Source organism: Otolemur garnettii, unplaced genomic scaffold (assembly GCF_000181295.1).
Source record: "Otolemur garnettii isolate 467f Iridium unplaced genomic scaffold, OtoGar3 scaffold00021, whole genome shotgun sequence".
Lineage (NCBI taxonomy): Eukaryota > Metazoa > Chordata > Mammalia > Primates > Galagidae > Otolemur > Otolemur garnettii.
This window is the reverse complement of record NW_003852416.1, coordinates 21,114,049-21,121,767: the sequence shown is the minus strand read 5'-3', so window position 1 is coordinate 21,121,767 and position 7,719 is coordinate 21,114,049. Positions and strand designations below refer to the sequence as shown.

Here is a 7,719-nt window from a genome sequence, read left to right as displayed (position 1 = left end):
TTATAAGTTGCTGGGAGGGTTAAAAGAGTTAATACAAGGTCAGACAATTAAGATCGTGAACTCATCCTAGAAAAAGTGCTATGTACCTCATGGCTGAATATCACAATGGTCACCAGATGGCCAAGGCCAATATGACTGTTGTGATATTCAGCAATGAGGCATGTAGCACTTTTTCTAGGATGAATTTGTGAATTTAATTATCCAACCTCCTACATCTAAAATTCAAGAAGAGAGGTTGGCACATACTAAGAATTAATCGAACGCTAGTTGTTACTGTCTGCATGTTACAGGCGATATCTACTCCATAGGGCTGGAGAGTAAAAAGAGGACCTGCATCAAGGCACTTAGCACAACCGCCGGTGCACAGTAAATGCTCAGTGAAGTTCTATGATTACTTGAGGCCATGGCAGGCTGACTATTAGTCAAGTTTCTTCAGAGAAACAGAACAAATAGGATATATTGGTTCTTATATATGTATATGAAGGGGGATTTATTGTAGGAATTCAGTCATGTGATTATGGAGGCTAAGTCTCACGATCTGCCATCTGCAAGCTGGAGAACCAGAAAAGCCGGTAATGTGATTTAGTCCAAGTCTGAAGGCCTGAGAATTGAGCAGCTGATGGTCAACGTGCTAGTCTGAATCCTGCAACCTGGAAACCAGCAGCACTGAGGCGGGAGGAGAGGGCTGTCTGAGCTCCAGCAAAGAGCACAAACTCGCCCTTCCTCCACGTTCTTGTTCTACTCAAGTAGTCAACACGTTGGACGATGCCCACCCACATGGGTGAGGGTGGGTCCTCTTTACTCACTACATGACTCATTGCTGATCCCTTCCAGAAACATCCTCACAAACACACCCAAAAATAATGTGGGGTGGGTTTTTTACTTTTTATTTTTTTAATTTATATGTCATCCTTGCCCAGGGGCTGTGCCCATCTTCTCTGTATAGCTCCAATTTTGGTATATGTGCTGCCAAAGTGAGCACCAGAAATAATGCTTCATCAACTATCTGAGCATTCCTTACCCCAGTCAATCTGACACATAAAATTAAACATCACAATCCCCAAAGATATCCAGGTCCTAATCCCTGTAACCAACTTATATGGCCAAGGGGACTTTGCAGGATCTTGAGATGGGGAAATTATTCTGGATTATCTGGGTGGCCCCTAAATTAATCACAAATGTCCTATCAGAGGAAGGCAGAGGAAGATTAGACCATAAAAGAAAAGAAGTCTACAGGGCAACAGAGGGGAACAGATTCAAGATAGAAGATACTTGGCCACTGGCTTTGAAGATGAGATGGAGGGGCAGCCACAAGCCAAGAACTGCAGGCACCACAAGAAGCTAAAAGGGGCAGGAAAACATTTTCCTCAGGAGCCTCCAGAAGGAATCAGCCCTACTGATACCCTGATTTTAACCTTAAAGACTCAGTCAAACTTATTTCCAGAACTGTAAGAGAATAAATATCTGTTGTGTAAAGCTACTAATTGTTACAGCAGCTGTAGGAAACTAATACAGAATTCTCATTTTATCCTGAGTCCCCTTATAACACAATAGGATCATCAAAGAAGTCAGAAGAACATGAACCCTTAGTAATAAACAGAGATAATAACACCCTTTGGGGCTCTGCACCCATGGCACAGTGGTTAGGGTGTCAGCCACCTACACTGAAAGTGGTGGGTTCATACCTGGCCAGGGCCTGCTAAACAACAATAACTGCAACAACAACAACAAAATAGCTGGGTATTGTGGTGGGTGCCCATAGTGCCAGCTACTTGGGAGACTGAGCAAGAGAATCACTTAAGCCCAAGAGTTTCAGGTTGCTGTGAGCTATGACAGTACAGCACTCTACTGTGGGTGACATAGTGAGACTCTGTCTCAAAAAAAAAAGAAAGAAAGAAAGAAAAAAACACACCCTTTGGGGATAACACATTTTGGTACTTCTCTTGATCATTGGGAGAATCCAGTTAAATTTTCTTTTGTGGTGGGTTTGGAGGAACGGGAAGGAGCTGATGGTCTTAATCTATTTGCAGCAACACAAGAGTCAACAGTCAAAATTGTCACGTTTGCAGGTTTTTATTTTAAACAATAGAGTTTGTTATTTCTTTTCTAAATGCATGGCAGGGCCAGTAGAGAAGGTCTAAGATTAGCTTTCAAGCTCCCTACTGAGACCTTGAGAGGCTGTCAGCTCTTCAGGGAACAGCAGCAAACCCTCACGCAAATGGCCTATAAAAAAGGCCTTGTCAGAGGCACCTTGACCTACCAGGGCTTCTCTGGTACTCGGATTCCCAGCGGCCCTCCCAGGGTTATGCTCTCTTGCATGATGTATTTCCCCTGCCTTTTTTAGAGCTGCATTATGCTTGCTCCAGGAAACAGCCTCTTCCGTCTCATAAACACAGCCTTGGATTTCTGACCAAGCGCCCTGCCACTCCGTGGCTCCTTGTCCATCCATCACACCTTGCTGTCACCCTGCCTACGATTATGGAGCATTAGTCCAACTCCAGAGGTGAAATTAGGGTGTGGAGAAGGAAGGGGCAAACGCTGGGAGCAGATGAGGGTCACACACACCCCAATTCCAGTCACTGATGAATTCCTTGGAAGCTGGCTAGCCTACATGGTGAGCAAGCCTTTCCGATGACCCAGAGTGTGGTGGAAAGGTCTTGACTAGGTCACCACCAGGGCTAGACTGGATGCTTCCACTCCCTCAGCTTCATGTGCAGGGCTCAGGGATAGGCTAGAACAGAGATACCAAGGAGAGGCTGAGTTCTGCCAGAAGTGTATACCCATGTGAGAGAAGAAGCTCCTTGTAAGCAAAGTGGATAAGCCAAGGATGGGATTTGAAGGAACAACATGACCACCCCCAAATACATGCTCCATTGGCTCTGGTGGTGCAGCTGGAGTTCCCACTAATGGGTTAAAAAGAGATAATATTTATTGAGCACTACTATGCAGTAGGCACTATTCTCAGTGTGTCTAACTCAATCTTCTCCACTATCTTATCAAGTGGGTATCATTATTACACCATTTTACAGATGAAAACATTGAGGTACAGAAATGTATGTTATGGCTCGGCACCTGTAGCTCAGCGGCTAGGGCACCAGCCACATACCCTGGAGCTGGCAAGTTCAAATCCAGCCCAGACCTGCCAAATAACAATTACAACTCCAACCAAAAAATAGCTGAGCGTTGTGGCAGGTGCCTGTAGTCTCAGCTACTTGGGAGGCTGTGGCAAAGAATCGCTTAAGCCCAAGAACTTGAGGTTGCTGTGAGCTGTGACGCCATAGCACTCTGCCCAGGGTGACATAGTGAGACTATGTCTCAAAAAAAAAAAAAAAAGAAAGAAAGAAAGAAAAGAAATGTATGTTATGAAAGGTTATGGAGTTGATAAGTGGTAGAACCAAGATTCAAATGCAGGTCACAGCTCAGTGTCTAGGCACCATCACCCCATCCTACTTCTCCAGAGCAGCTAGAACATGGAGAACAGTTCATGTAAATATTATCCACAGGGGGTAAATGTATCAAAAACTATTGCCTCTACTGCTCCCAAGGTTTGCCCCTTCCTTCTTCCCACCAAGGTTTTTCTCTGGAGTTGGATTAGTTCTTCGCAATCACAGACATTGAGGGAGCCTTCTAGAGTGCTGGAAATTTTCTATATCAGTGTCTGGCTGGTAGTTACACAGCATACACTATACAAGTAAGATGTGTGCACTTTGCTGTTTGTGCACAGCATATCTTAATTAAACACACACATAATCTGTCTCATTCTCCTTTCTCCTCCCCACTGCCCTCTCATTATCACTGGGACTTCCCTATGAATATTTTGAATCACAAAGCTATGTAGGATTATGGGCATAGGGTGGTGGAGGGCAAAGAGCATTGTATTACAACATCTTGTCAATATTTTTATTTAAGAAGAAGGAAGTTTAAATAATAGCAGAAGATTTGATGTAGTATATACTTGCAAAAGAATAGAAGCTGGGTGGTGCCTGTGGCTCAATGGGTAGGGCGCTGGCCCCATATACCCAGGGTGCCAGGTTCAAACTCGGTCCTGGCCAAATTGCAACAAAAAAATAGCCAGGTGTTGTGGCAGGTGCCTATAGTCCCAGCTACTTGGGACGCTGAGGCAAGAGAATCACCTAAGCCCAGGAGTTGAAGATTGCTGTGAGCTGTGTGACACCACAGCACTTTAGGGAGGGTGATAAAGTGAGACTTGGTCTCTACAAAAAAAAAAAAAAGAATGGAAGCTGGGACTTGAACTGGCAGGAAGGGTGGAGGGTGTGTCCCATTGTTTTGCCATGTTCAGGGTCTCGTGACCCCAGCAGAGGAGCATAAGGTAATGGAGTGATGCATGCTTATTTTATAAATACCCCACCCCTTTCATAATCCTTTAGCCTGATTTTTGTCCAAACCACTTAATTCAGAACATGCTCTCAGCTTTCATCATATTTGTTGGCCTTTTCTCAATTGTCACCTTCCTTTGCGTCCTGCAACCTCTAGTCCGCGGACCAGCCCTGCCTTCTTTGGGGGGACTCTCCATTAGACTTTGGTGACACTACATCATCCCCTTATTCTCTCCTACTTCTTATCTTTCTCTTTTTTCTGTCTTTTCCTTCTCCCGTGACCCTGAACATGACTCTACCTTCAAGACACTATCTTTGACCCTCTCCATGCCTCACTTCCAATTTTCTGTCTCTCTACCCATCTACTCCCATGACCTCCCTCCCTACCATCACCTCTACCTCAGTGATTCCTAACTCCACAACCTTATAGGTTCCTTTTCTGAGTGGTAATCCTGAATCTTCAAATGACCACTCAACACCTCTACCTAGAGCCTTTTGTTTTACAAAGGCAGATGGTACTGTTATCCTTCCCCCAAAGTCAGTTCCAAGCCTGAAGTCTTCCTTTCACCCAAGCTCAAATCTTGGCATCTTCCTCAATGCCTCTTCCTCTGTTCTAATGTCCAGCAAATCCCTACATTCTGCTAGTTCTTCCTTTGCAAAATCTCCCCAGCCAGTTCCTTTGCTGAGGCAGATCTTCATCAGTTCACCTCAGATTCCTGGTGGAGCAGTAGAAGAGACTGGATTCTTTGGAAAGGTAGTTCCTTCCCCAAATACCTTCCTTCAAAACCCAAAGTCCCATATCACTAGTTCACCATTTCGTATGAAGCTTCACTGTCCACCATCTCCTAAACTCCTCATTTAAGATGTAAAACTCCCAGGAGGAAGACCACTTGGTGTTAAAGTAAGAAGACAAGTTTGGATCCCTTCTCTGTTCATTAGTGTGTGACGTATATCAAGTCCTGAAGTTCACAGGTGCTTGTTTTTCTGATCTTGAAGACAAGGCTATTAATGCCTTTCCTAGCTACCTCACAGACAATGTTGATTTAAAGAGAAATTTAACAAGACTTAGTGCTCTTCTGTGTGTATTATTTTGTTATGTTCCCAGCAACTTTATGCAAATGATTTTCTTTAAGAAAAAGGACAAAGGTGCTGGGTACCTGGGGAGAAGAAGCCGGCCTGGTTCCACTATTTTGCCTCAGGGCAGCCCTGTTAATTCTATCATGTAAAAAAAAAAGAAAAATATATATATATACACATACACATTATATATATTTACATGTACACACCATATTGTGTCATTTTATATAGATAAAATAACTTGTAACAATACAAGATTAAAGGCAGCATTTTATATAGATAAAATGACTTGTAATAATACAAGATTAAGGGCAGTGCCTGTGGCTAAGTGGGTAGGGCACCAGCCCCATATACTGAGGGTGGTAGGTTCAAACCTGGCCACCAGCCAAACTGCTACAAAAAAATAGCTGAGCATTGTGGCGGGCACCTGTAGTCCCAGCTATTCAGGAGGCTGAAGCAAGAGAATCACCTAAGCCCAGGAATTGGAGGTTGTTGTGAGCTGTGACCCCACAGCACTCTACTAAGGGTGACAAAGTTAGACTCTGCCTCTAAAAATAATAATAATACAAGATTAAGGAGAGAATCAAAGAAGAATGGTTTTACTAAAATCTAGAAAAGCATATTGCATATTTAGGGGAAAATGTCATGATAGCTAGAAAGTATGTTGAAATAATCAGCAAAGAAAGAAATAGATGAAATGAATGGGCAAACATTAATAGTTTTAAAATCTAAGCAGAGTATAGATGGATCTTCATTATGACATTCTACCTAGTTTTATGTGTTTCAAATTTTGATAATAAAAATTTAAATATATTAAAGACAGAAGTAATTGAAAATATACAAAATGTTTATCATGCACTATTAGCTTTTTTTTTTTTTTTTTTTTTTTTGAGACAGAGCCTCAAGCTGTCCCCCTGGGTAGAGTGCCGTGGCATTACAGCTCACAGCAACCTCCTACTCCTGGGCTCAAGCGAGTCTCCTGCCTCCGCCTCCCAAGTAGCTGGGACCACAGGCGCCCGCCACAACACCCGGCTATTTTTTTGGTTGCAGCCGTCATTGTTGTTTGGCGGGTCCAGGCTGGGGATTCGAACCCGCCACCTTAGGTGTACGTGGCTGGCGCCTTAGCCAGTTGAGCTATAGGCGCCGAGCCGCACTATTAGCTTTTAGAAGTGAATAACAAATATAGTATGCTAGCACATTTGTACCAAACAAGGAAGAAATGGAATATAAATTATAACACCGGCAGTAAATACCCTCCCTAAATTATAAAGTGGTTAATGCTGGGTGAGAGTATGATATTTTATAATCATTTTATTTTGCCTCTCTGAATTGTATAAGTTTTACCTACCAACCATTTACTTTTTGTGTAATTGTGGAAAACGCTACTTTAAAATAAACAAATAATACCGATTAGATAATGAATATTTCAGAGATTGAAAATAACCCACATTTTTAAAGTTGTTTTTTTAAAAAGATACTTTTATACCTATGTATAAAATGGGAATGTAAACTGCTATAACCTTTTTAGTAATTAATTTGGCAATACCTATTAAAATTCTAAATGTTTGTATTTTTCAGAAATATATGAGGGGAGGGAAAAGACTAGAAGAGAAAAGATAGGGCTAAAAGAACCCACGGGTTCACTAATAATGGGTTGGTTAAATACACCATGGTTCATCCATACAATTAAATACTAGGTAGAGTCATGTCAAACAAGTGCCATTTGGTGGGGAGCCAGGTGTAGAAACCTTGCATAAAAGGCTACCATCTTTGCAAGAGGTAAAAAGGAAGAAGAAAGGAATATATCCTTATTTACTTGCATGTGCATAAAATGCTTTTGAAAGATACATTTTAAAAACTGATAATATTGGTTGCCTTTGGAGAAGGAAAATAAGGGGCTATCATATGGGAAACTTCAGGACACTTGTAACTTTTGAAGTTTGAAAAATACAAATTTAATACCTATGCAAACAAATAAATAGAAATGCAATAAAAAGTAAAATGTAAAATGTAAAATGTGTTACAGCTCTTTTAGAATTTATCTAGCAGATTTTCTGATTTTTACTGGAAAATCCCCCATGAGAAAAAAATACAAAATACAATGAAATAAAAAAGGAGGATGTGAAGTCAAATGAGTAGAATTACAGGGAAAAGAATAACCAGAATGACATCTAAGATCATCTTTTTTCTTTTTTTCTTTTTTTGATACAGAGTATCACTCTGTAGCCCTGGGTAGACATGCCATGGTATTATAGCTTACAGCAACCTCAAACCCTTGGTCTTGAGCAATCCTTTTGCCTCAGCC

The 7,719-nt window shown here is 41.8% G+C and overlaps 2 non-coding genes across 2 annotated transcripts; one reads left to right on the top strand and one right to left on the bottom strand.

Moving 5' to 3' along the window:
* Window positions 1–875: 875 nt before the first annotated feature.
* LOC111724329 lies at window positions 876–982 on the bottom strand. The gene has a single exon (XR_002772644.1). It is a non-coding gene; the product is annotated as a U6 spliceosomal RNA (small nuclear RNA).
* A 6,447-nt stretch (window positions 983–7,429) lies between these two features.
* On the top strand, window positions 7,430–7,491 carry LOC111724334. The gene has a single exon (XR_002772648.1). It is a non-coding gene; the product is annotated as a U7 small nuclear RNA (small nuclear RNA).
* The last annotated feature ends 228 nt before the right edge of the window (window positions 7,492–7,719 follow it).